The 11545-nt window shown below is 44.0% G+C and overlaps 1 protein-coding gene and 1 pseudogene across 3 annotated transcripts in view; one reads left to right on the plus strand and one right to left on the minus strand.

The window, feature by feature from the left end:
- Window positions 1–11545, minus strand: part of Stox1 (storkhead box 1) — a 63964-nt gene that overhangs the window by 35686 nt on the left and 16733 nt on the right. The window lies entirely within an intron of this gene.
- On the plus strand, window positions 3793–5505 carry LOC110303381 (annotated as a pseudogene).

Genomic DNA, 11545 nt, shown 5'->3' on the forward strand with positions numbered 1-11545 from the left:
AAAAAAAAAAAAAAAAAAAAAAAAAAAAAAAAAAAAAAAGAACAACAAAACAAAACAAACAAAAAAGCAAAGCAAAACAAAAAAGTACACGGAACATCAAGCAGATAGGACCAGAAAAGAAACTTCCCTTGGCATATCACAGTAAAACACCAAGAATACATAACAAAGAGAAAAAAGGAAAACCCTCAGAGTAACAGTGGATTTCTCAATGGAAACTGTGAAAGTCAGAAGACCCTGGAGCAATGCATTCCAACACCTAAAAGATTATGACAACCAACCTATAATAATATACCCAGCAAAATTATCTGCCATGATTGATGGAGAAAGGAAAAATTTCCACAACATTAATAGCCTTTAAAAACTTATATCCATGAATCGAATCCAAGAACACATGAAAAAGATAATCCACCATTATCACCCCAGAGACACAGGGATGGTTCAACATAGAAAAAAGATCTGTCTGGGGCTGGAGAGATGGCTCAGCAGTTAAGAGCACTGACTGCTCTTCCGAAGGTCCCAAGTTCAAATCCCAGCATCCACGTGGTGGCTCACAACCATTCGCAGTGGTGCCCTCTGTGTACAGCCACAGTGTACTTACATATAATAAATAAATAAGGACATTAAAAAAAATCTGTCAATGTAATTCATCATATAAACAAAGAAAGAAAAAAAACCCCACACAATCATCTCGTTAGATGCTGAAAAAGTCTGACAAAATTCAACATGATAAAAGTCTTGGAGAGATCAGGGATACAAGGCCCATACCTAAACATAAGAAAGGCAGTGTTCAGCAAGCCCATAGCCAACACCACAATAAATGGTAAGAAAGGCAAAGCAAAGCCACTAAAAATCAGGGACAAGAGAAGTCTGCCACTCTCATAACCGTCCAATGCAGTACTTGATGTTCTATCTAAAGTAGTAAAAATACTAAAAGAGGTACAAATTGGGAAGGAAGAAGTCGAAAGTATTGCGGATGATATGATAGTATACATAAGCAAGATGTATAAAGTTCTACCAGGGGAACTCCTACAGCTGATAAACACCTTCAACCAAGAGGCTGGATACAAAATTAACTCAACCAGCCTTCCTCCTTTATACAAACGACAACTGGGCTGAGAAAGAAATCAGAAACAACACCCTTCAAAATAGCCCCAAATAGCAGAAAATATCGTGGGTTAAGCAAGTGAAAGACATACGATAAAAGAGACCTGTATGGGAAAAGTCTTTGAAGGAGGAAATTGAAGAAGATATCAGAAGATGGAAAGATTTCCCAGGCTCATGGATGGGTAGGATTAACATAGTGAAAATGGGCATCTTACCTAAAGCCATCTACAGATTCAATGCAATACCCATCAAAATTCCAACTCAATTCGTTAGAGATAGAAAGAGCAATTCTCAACTTTACATAGAAAAACAGAACTTGCAGAGATGTCATCGTCCCTGTTCTCAAGCTGTATATAGAGCAATAGCAATATAACCACGTGGTCTTGGCATAACAGACATGTTGATTAGTGGAACTGAATGGAACACCCAGACATAAATCCACACACCTATGGACACCTGGCTTTTGATGAAGAAGTGAGAAACATACACCAGAAAAAAAAGATAGCATCTTCAACAAAGGGTGCTGTTCTAACTGGATGTCTGTATGTAGAAGAATACAAATAGATCCTTATCTATCACCCTGCACAAAATTCAAGTTCAAATAGATCAAAGACCTCAATATAAGAACCAGATACACTGAACCTGATAGAAGATAAAGTGGAGAATAGCTTGGATACATTGGCACAGGAGACAACTTCCTGAACAGAGCACCATCCGTTCCGGTACTTAAATAAAAAAAATGATAAATGGGACCTCATGAACCTGAAATGACCTGTAAGGCAAAAGACACCACAATAGAACAAAATGGCATCCCACGGAATTAGAAAAGATTTTCAGCAATTCCACATCTGACAGAAGGCCAATATCCAAAATATATGAAGAACTCAGGAAACTAGACAACAAGCTAAATAATCCAATTTAAAACTTGGGGTACAGGTCTAAAGAGAAAATTCTCAACAGAGGACTTTCTAATGATTGAGAAGCACTTAAAGAAATATTCAACATCCTTAGCCATCAGGAAAATACAAATCCAGAGGACTTTGAGATTCCATCTTCTACCTGTCAGAATGGCTAAGATCAAAACAGCCTGTGCTAATGAGGATGCTGAGCAAGGGGAACACTTCTCCATTGCTGGTGGGAATGCAAACTTGTACAATCACTTTGGAAGTCAATATGGTGGTTTCTCGGAAAATTGAAAATTGATCTACCTCAAGACCCAGCTATACCACTCATGTGCATATACTTAAAGGATGGTCCGTTCTACCACAAGGACACTTGCTCAACTATGTTCACAGCAGCATAATAGCCAGAAACTGAAAACAACCTATATGTCCCTCTACCAAAGAATGAATACAGAAAATGTGGTACAATTATACAATGGAGTACTACTCAGCTGTTAAAAACAATGACATCATGAAATTTGCAGGAATCGATGTGAAAAAAATCACCTTGAATGAGACAATCCAGACCCAGAAAGACACCTATGTTATGTACTCACTAAGTGGATATCAGCTGTAAAGTAAAAGACAATCATGCTACAGTCCACAGGCCCAGAGAGGCTGAGAAACAGGAGGGCTGAGGGGCGGGGCGCACAAGGGTCTCCCTGGGAAGGAGAACTAGATTTCCAGGGTGGGATGGGGGCAGGTGTGGTTGGGAACAGGAGGGATGTGGGGGCAGGGAATACTGGAACAACTTGAACTGGGGAGCATTTCAGGGGCAAGGCAGAAACCTAGAACAATGGAACTCCATAGAATCTACTATTGACCCTAATAAAGTCTCCTAATAATGGGGACAGGGAGCCTGAACTGGCCATCTTCTGTAACCAGGCAAGGGCTCACGTAGAGGGATTGGGACACCAACCCAGCCACAAAAGCTTTGTCCTGCAGTTTGTCCTGCCTGCAGAGTCATCATTAAAGAGACCAGAAAGACTATATCCAACAGTCAAACCTAAGCAAAATACAGACAGCATTATTTGGGGCTAAAGAGATAAACATACCAGAGAGACTGCAAATAAATGCAAAAAGCCATTATCAAAACACCAAACACCACTGACGACACAGTAACAGCACAACTCAAGAGCACAGTGACCATGGCATACACATTTCAACACTAGCTTTCCACGTCAACATCCTCAGGTCTTGAATCAAAAGACATGGAGTACCTGAGTCAAGAAACAGAATCCGGGCTGGAGAGATGGCTCAGGGGTTAAGAGCAGTGACTGTTCTTCCAGAGGTCCTGAGTTCAAATCCTAGCAACCACATGGAGGCTCACAACCATCTGTAAAGGGATCTGATGCCCTCTTCTGGTGTGTCTGGTGTACTCATATACATAAAATAAATCAATAAGTCTTTAAAAAAGAAAAGAAACAGAATCCATCTGCCAACCTACGAGAAACACAAGGTAGTTTTAAAGATAGGTGCCATCTTAGAGAGAGGGACAGACTAAAGGACTCTGATCAAATGAGATCAGGAAGCGAGTAGCTGTCACTATCCCAATATCTGACCAAATATGACCTTGTCCAGAAACTAAGTCCAAATGGACCAAAGGCCTAGTCAGTAAACACCAAAGCTGCTAGATGAGAGCATAGGTGGTACCCGGCACCACGCGGCTGCAGGAGAAGGAGAGGACAGCCTGCGCAGGACTCCACCCACCCAATAACTGAGGCCAGCAACTGACAGGTGGAACGTCATGAAACTAAACAGCTTCTACACAGCCAAAGAAACAAGCAACTGGGTGAAGAGGAAGCTCACAGAATGTGAGAATCGTACAGCTGTACTCTGACAGAGGGTCAGTATCCAGAATATATACAGAATTCAAAAATAAAAGTCAAAAAACAATTATGACCCATTCAAAAAAAAGGGGGCCTGGGACCCAAATCTCAAAAGAAAAAGAAACAACAACAACAAACTAAGAAATGTCTTTAAAACCATCTCATCACCCCGAGCAATTAGGGAAAGAGAAATCAAAGCAACTTTGGGATTCCATCCTACCCGTGTCAGAAAGGCAAAGATCATTGGAACATCCGAGGATAATGCTAGAGGGGATGTGGGAAAAAATAACACTCATTCACCATTGATGGATTCCAAACTGGTGCATCCACTATGGAAATCAGTGTGGAGGTCCTCAAAGAGCTAAAAATAAATCTATGTATGACCCAGCTCTGCTGCTCCCTGATATATGCCCATGTGTGAACACAGCCATGGTCGGTGATGTTCTTTTCACAAGAGCTAGGGAACGGAAACAACAGAAATGTCCTACGACTGAAGGATGGATCACGGGCACATAGCACACGGCAGAATACTGTTCAGCGGTAAAGAAGACGTCAACCAAAAACTTTGCAGGTAAATGGATGGGGCTTGAAAAGATCATATTGGGGCTGGAGAGATGGCTCCACGGTTAAGAGCACTAGCTATCCTTCCAAAGGGACCTGGGTTCAATCCCCAGTACTCACATGACAGCTCACAACTGTAACTCGTTTCAGGGAATCGGAACACGTCATCGTCACACGTACATACACTCAGGCAAAACAATCATGCACATAAAACAAAACTAAATTATTAGGAGGAGGGCTGCCCCCAGGAGCTGCTGGTCAACCCCATCGCACAGCCCCTGGCTTCCCGCCGCCTGACACGCAAGCTCTACAAGTCTGTCAAGAAGGCTGTGAAGCAGAAGCAGAAGCAGATTCGTCGTGGAGGGAAGGGGGTTCAGAAATTTGTCAACAAGGGCCTGAAAGGGATCATGGTTTTGGCAGGAGATACACTGTGGATTGAAGTGTACTGCCATCTTCCAATTCTGTGTGAGGACCAGAACTTGCCCTATGTCTATATTCCCTCTAAGACAGACGTGGGTGCAGCCACAGGCTCCAAGGGTCCCACTTGTGTGACCATGGTGAAGCCCCATGAAGGATATTAGGAGGCCCACGACAAGTGCCTGGAGGAGGTGCAGGCACTGCCTACACCTCTGTGAGAGTCTTGGGCTGCACCCAGCCCCATTCTAAGAGATCTGGCTGGCTGCAGGCGGCAGCCCACTCTAACAGCATCTCCCCTATTTCTTGCTGTGTGAGTCTTCCCAGGCAGCTCCAGCAGCTGCTGTTGGAGGTGGAGCCTGCATCTCTGCCATCATTGCCATCTCCTCCTGAGCTTTGATGAAGACAGTTCCAAGAATATGGGATAGAAGTAAATGCTAAGGTGAAAATGTGAAAAAAATAAAACAATCTCAAAAAATTACAAAATATGATGAAGAATGTGGCAGGAATTTACACTATATAAATTCTAGGATCCAGCCTTGAGAAGTTTTGTAACCTCTTCCTCTATCCTGTTGAAATACTATGACCATATCTTAACATAGAATTGCAGGCTTTGGGGGCCCTGAAAATCCATCATCTTCAAAATAAAATGGCAGTTTTGACATCGTCTACCTCATTTTCCTCAAACACAGATTTGGATAATCCTGTCTCCCACCAATTTCTCTTCCCAGGTTTTTCTATACAACGGAGAGCAGGAAAATTTCCCTGCTCTGGCTCTAACCCTGGCAAGGGTGGCCAGGGGAGAGCTCCCAGGCTCCAAATGATGTAGCTGCCGCCGAGGAACCGTGATCCTAGGGGAGAACTGTACTAGAGGAGTCCGTGTCATAGAGGAGGCATGGGCACATCCAGCAGCTGCCAACCCACACACCCTGACATGTCCCTCCTCCCTACTCATGGGTTCAGCCAGCCATAAGACACATCTCACTGGTGACAAGAGAGGTCATAATCTTTGCCTTGGGTCTCGAGCTGTTTGATGATTGTTCCTTTGGTCTGAAGTATATCTTTAACATTGTTTGGCGTTTGTCTCTAGGTTTTGAATGGGGGTGTTGTTGTTTGTTTGTTTGTTTGTTTGTTTTTCTTTTGTTTTTTACACCAAAATGGGGTTTCTCTGTGTAGCCCTGGTTGTCCTGGAACTCACTTTGTAGACCAGGCTGCCCTCAAACTCACAGATCTGATGGCCTCTGACGCCTGTATGCTAGGATTAAAGGAATGGGCCACCATCGCCCAGCGGGTTTTGGGTTGGCTTAAGAGCCAAGGAGCTAAAGGGATCTGCAACCCTATTGTTGGAACAACATGATGTACTAACCAGAACCCCGGAGCTCTTGTCTCTAGCTGCATATGTATCGAAAGATGGTCTAGTCGGCCATCAATGGAAAGAGAGGCCCATTGGACTTGCAAACTTTATATGCCCCAATATAGGGGAATGCCAGGGCCAAAAGAATGGGAATGGGTGGGTAGGGAAGTGGGGTGTGCTATGGGGGACTTTTGGGATAACATTGGAAATGTAATTGAGGAAAATATGTAATAAAAATATTAAAAATTAAAAAAAAACATGAAAAGGGGAAAAAAAAAAAAGAGCCTATGGTTTCCAAAGAAAGCCTGAGAAGAAAGTACCTGTCTCTGTGTCTGAAACTTCAACAGCCCTTGGGACTTCTCTTGAGCTACTGTGCGGCTCCAGCTGGTGCAGGGTGACTCATGCCCTGTCTGGAAGTCAGGACGACAGCCATTTGGGTTGGTATGGGTTTACTGTAGAATAAATACTCAAGAGGACAAATGAACCAAGGAGCTTGCTTGTTTGAAGAATATTTGCTGGCCTGGCTTAGCTGTTATCAATCTCTTAAACATTCCCCCCGACCCCGGGTGGTTCAGTGTTGATATCAACCCCAAGTGTTCACATTCCAGCTGACTGGGTGGCAGACAGAGCTAAGCTCCAGGCTAACAAAGAGGTGTTAGAGCACTAAGAACTCTATTGAAGGGGAATTAAAACTATCATTTAGCACTGCACAATACAGTTTATGTGCATGTTAGATCTTGCTGAGGGATGACCACTAACAGACCTTTTTAGTGTTTCATAACAGATTTTTATTTTTCATATGTATGAGTGTTTTGCCTGCATGTATGTTTATGCACCAGTGCATGCCTGATACCCACAGAAGTCAGAACAGGGCATCTGATTCCAAGAGGAATAGGAGGTTGTGAGCCACCATGTGGGTGCTGGGAACTGACATTGCTCTTAACTGCTGAGCCATCTCACACACACCCCCATAAGTTGAATTTTTTTTTTTTTTTGGTTTTCCGAGACAGGGTTTCTCTGTGTAGCCCTGGCTGTCCTGGAACTCACTTTGTAGACCAGGCTGGCCTCGAACTCAGAAATCCGCCTGCCTCTGCCTCCCGAGTGCTGGGATTAAAGGCGTGCGCCACCACGCCCGGCTCCCATAAGTTGAATTTTTAATGTTTTTAAATTAATTTTATTTCTACATGTATGGGAGTGCTGTACCAGTGAGTGACTACGGAGGTTAGAGGACAACCTGTAGGACTTGGCTCTGCAAGTCACCCAGGGCTTGCTTAATGGTAAGACGTTGTCTCAAGAAATAAACAGAGGTTAAGAGCATCGGATGCTCTTTCAGAAGACCCAGGTTCAATCCCCAGCAGGGACAGAGTGCCTCACAACCATCAGCAAGTCCGGTTCCAGGAACCCCAGTGCCCCCCCCCCCGGCCTCCACTGGTACTGCATGCACAGTGTACACACATTCAGCCAAAATGCACATATACATGAATAACTGGTAAACTGTCAAGTCCAAGGAAACACTCTCCAGCACACAGGAGGCAGAGAGAAGAATCTCAAGCCTGAGGCCACACGGAGCTACACAGCAGGACACACCTCTCCCACATCCTACCATGTAGAGACAGCATCTCTTCTTGCTGTGTAGCCCTGGCTGTCCTAGAACTCACGTAGAGATGAGTCTCCCAAGTACCAGGCTTTAAGGTGTGTGGCGCAATGCCGGGCAAGACTCTGTTTCAGTTGATAAAACAAAGTGTAAACTTTTTAAAAAACACAGGACAAAGGCTGATGTATAGCTTAGTACGTCGGGTATCTGCTTACAGTGGGCCTGGCCCTGTTTCATTCTAAGCAGAATTCCCTGCCCAAGTTTTAAGTCTCAATTGACTTCGGCTTGTCACTTTCTCATTGAGTTCCAGCTGTCTTTTCTTGGGGATGGGTGGGATCTCATGGAGACCTGGCTGCCCTTGAACTCTTATGTATTTGAGGCTGTCCTTGAATTTCTAATCCTCCGATCTCCACCGCTTCAGGGGTTACAGGCGTGTGCCAGCCACCACCCCTGGTTTATGCGGTGTTGGGAATGGAACCTGAAGCATGGAGAACAGGCAAGCATGCTACCAACTATGTTTGTTTTTGCTTGTATTTCTTTACAGATAGTCCAGGCTGCCCTTAAACACTCTGTGTAGCCAAGGATGGTCTTGAACTCTTGAACCTCGACTCTACTTCTGTCCTGCTAGGAATACAGCGGACGCTGGAGATTGACCATCACATAAATACCAGTAAACACGATGACAAGGCTCAGAAACATCATCTTAAGCGAAGGAAGCCATACACGAAGGCTGTAGGATGTTACTGAAAAGACGGAGCTTTAAGGGTGGGGCTGGCGTGGTGATGACTGGTTGTGAAGTGTCACTACAAAGCCAGGTTCTGCACTTTAATTATAGTGGTAGTTACATGTCTTGTTTATTCAAAACTCAGAACTGGGGTCTGGTGAGATGGCTCAGTGGTTACAGCACTTGTTCTTGCTGAAGATCCAGGTTGGGTTCTCAGCTCCCACAATGCAGATCTCACAACTCCTAGTAATTCTAGGTCGGCTGCTTAGTTACCTCAGATGGGGCCAATGAGATGGCTCAGCAGGTAGCTAAGGTGCCAGCCGTGGATGGAGAGAACCAGCTCCCCCAAGGTGCCCTCTGACATCCGCACACCTGTGTGGCACATTCCTGCTCCTCATGCATACACAATAAATGTAATTTTAAAATTTGAAAAGAAAACTCAGAGCTGTAAACCCAGAAGTGCATGTAAATTATACTTCAATAAATTTCTAAAAAAAAAAAAAAAAAATGAGGCCCAAATACTTCACATTAAAAACATAATATATGGGGCTGGAGAAATGGCTCAGTGGTTAAGAGCACTGGCAGATCATATGAAACCCCTCTATAAGGTTATTGGGTTGGCAGCTGATTTCCAATAGCGACAAGAACACAGAAGCTTTAGTGACAGCCTGTAAGGTCACCTCTGAGCATGCAACCCTGACCAATACGGAACCAGAACTCTTCATAAGGCAAAAGGACCACAAACTTTTCCCTACAGGATTCTACGGCAAGCTTTTCCTATATGCGGAGAATAAATATTCTCTCTTTGAGAAACAGATCTGCACATTTTATGAGACATGCAGAACCCTACACTCAGTCATTGCCAGCCACCCTATGGTCACAAGGGCACCAAGTCCAATGATGGACTGGATCTGCTCGAAGGCAGAGTCCTTCACAGGCTTAGCCATGGACGGAAAGGTATTGCAGTGGAAATGGTACCTCTCTGAATTCCTCTGTGACCAGGATGCAGTAGCCTATGCTACTGTGGTACCTGTGCTACTGGCATCCCATGGTACCTGTGAATTCCTCTGTGCCTTCCCAAACTGGGGAAATAGCTCAGTTGCCTGTAATCCCCATCCCTAAATCGCTCCCCGTCCCCCAAAAAGAGGCACCTACTGGACTGTGGGGACCAACGGAAGGGTACATTTGGCTAATGCTCGGTCCACTGATGGCTCATCAGCCACTGATGGAACCAAAACTAAATGGAGAGCTGCAGCCTGTAGACTGGGGGACAGAATGGCTGTCACCAAGGAAGGAACTGCCTAATCTGCACAACAGCTAAGGAAGACAAAAGGGAAGTCTTTGATTCATGGTGCCTGTGCAACAGAATAGCTACATGGTCATCAAATTGGAAAACCACTAACTGGCAGGTAAATGGCAATATTTGGTCAGGGGAAGCACGGATGGAAATGGTAAAACTGAGCAAAGATATCAAAATGTATGTGGCCCATGTAGACATCCACACAGGCAAGACAGACAAAAACATCCAAAAATAATGAAATGCCGAACAAATTGGCATCATGTGCAATCAAGACTAGAATATTAAAACTTGCTAATTCTGAATAAATTAGCAAGGATAATTGATCACACAGTTGCTACACTTGAAAGTTTACCTGTAACACTAAAATACAAGAGGAAATGGAAAACCAAATTAAGTCAGGGCAACCCTGTGAATAATTATTAACAAGGAAATTTAAGGAAAATTAAAGCTGGAAAACTAAGGAGCCTGAGAATGTTAGCATAATTAGTAAGGAATGAAAGCTAGGACTACACGAACACTGGGACATACAGGCACACATGCTTTGCTCCAATGGCTTGGTAAAAGGAACCTCAAAGTATCCTGGCAGGCCTGGAATCAGGCCATTAGAGATTACGACCTTTGTCCAGCACTTAAGACTAGATTCAGACATGGAGTACCAGCTGTTAACAAGGTCTCCTAAGCAATTTGATTATAAACTACAGATAGATTTTATTGGACCACTGAATACTCACAGGGGTCTACATGTCTGCAGCCTTATAGATGCTTGGATTAGCTAAAGAAAGCCATGGACCAGAACAGCTGGCAACAATATACACACTCTGGAATTGGATAGCCAGATATGGCTACCCAATAATTACTGAGTCAAATGAAGAAACATAGTTTGCAGGATCTAAAGTCCAGAGGTGGTCCCAAGCTATAATACAACTACTGCTGGTGTGGTGGTTTGAATATGCTTGGCCCATATGGATCGGTAGTATTAGGAGGCGTGGCCTTGTTGGAGGAAGTATGTCACTGAGGGGTGTGCTTAAGAGGCCTCCTCCTATGCTCAGGCTCCACCCATTGCAGCAGAGAGCTTCCTCCTAGCTGCCTGAGGATGCTAGGCTCTGCTGATTGCCTTCGAATCAAGATGTAGAACTCTCAGCTCCTCCAACACCATGACTGCCTGCATGCTGTCATGCTTCCTACTATGACGATAATGGACTAAATCTCTAAACCTGTAAGTCAGTCCCAATTAAATGTCTGCCTTTGTAAGAGTTGCCTTGGTCATGGAGTCTCTTCATAGCAATGGAAACCCCAAGACACTGGCAATATGTAGAGATGGAATGCACTGCTTAAAATTAAGCTATTACAACTGAAAGGTAGCCTCTTGGAAAAGGCTATTGAAATCACACACTATGAGTTAAATACCAGACCACAATTAAATAGAGCTTCTCCTTTAAAAGAAGCTATTAAATCAGACTTAGAGCTAGATCAACCACAAGATATTTCTGGGCCATTCAGAAGAAGTCCCTCTAAATGTGTTTACAGGGACAGAAATGCTCAAGACTTAAAGGAGACAGAAATCGTGGCACCCAGAATACAATCTGGACCACAGACAAGAAGTATCTAAACCTTAGAAAATCAGCTGATCTATAAGAAACGTGGGGCTGGAGAGATGGCTCAGTGGTTAAGAGCACTTGTGGGGCGCCACCCCACATCGTCGCCATTATAAGATGGCGCCGACA

This window comes from Mus caroli, chromosome 10 (assembly GCF_900094665.2).
Source record: "Mus caroli chromosome 10, CAROLI_EIJ_v1.1, whole genome shotgun sequence".
NCBI lineage: Eukaryota > Metazoa > Chordata > Mammalia > Rodentia > Muridae > Mus > Mus caroli.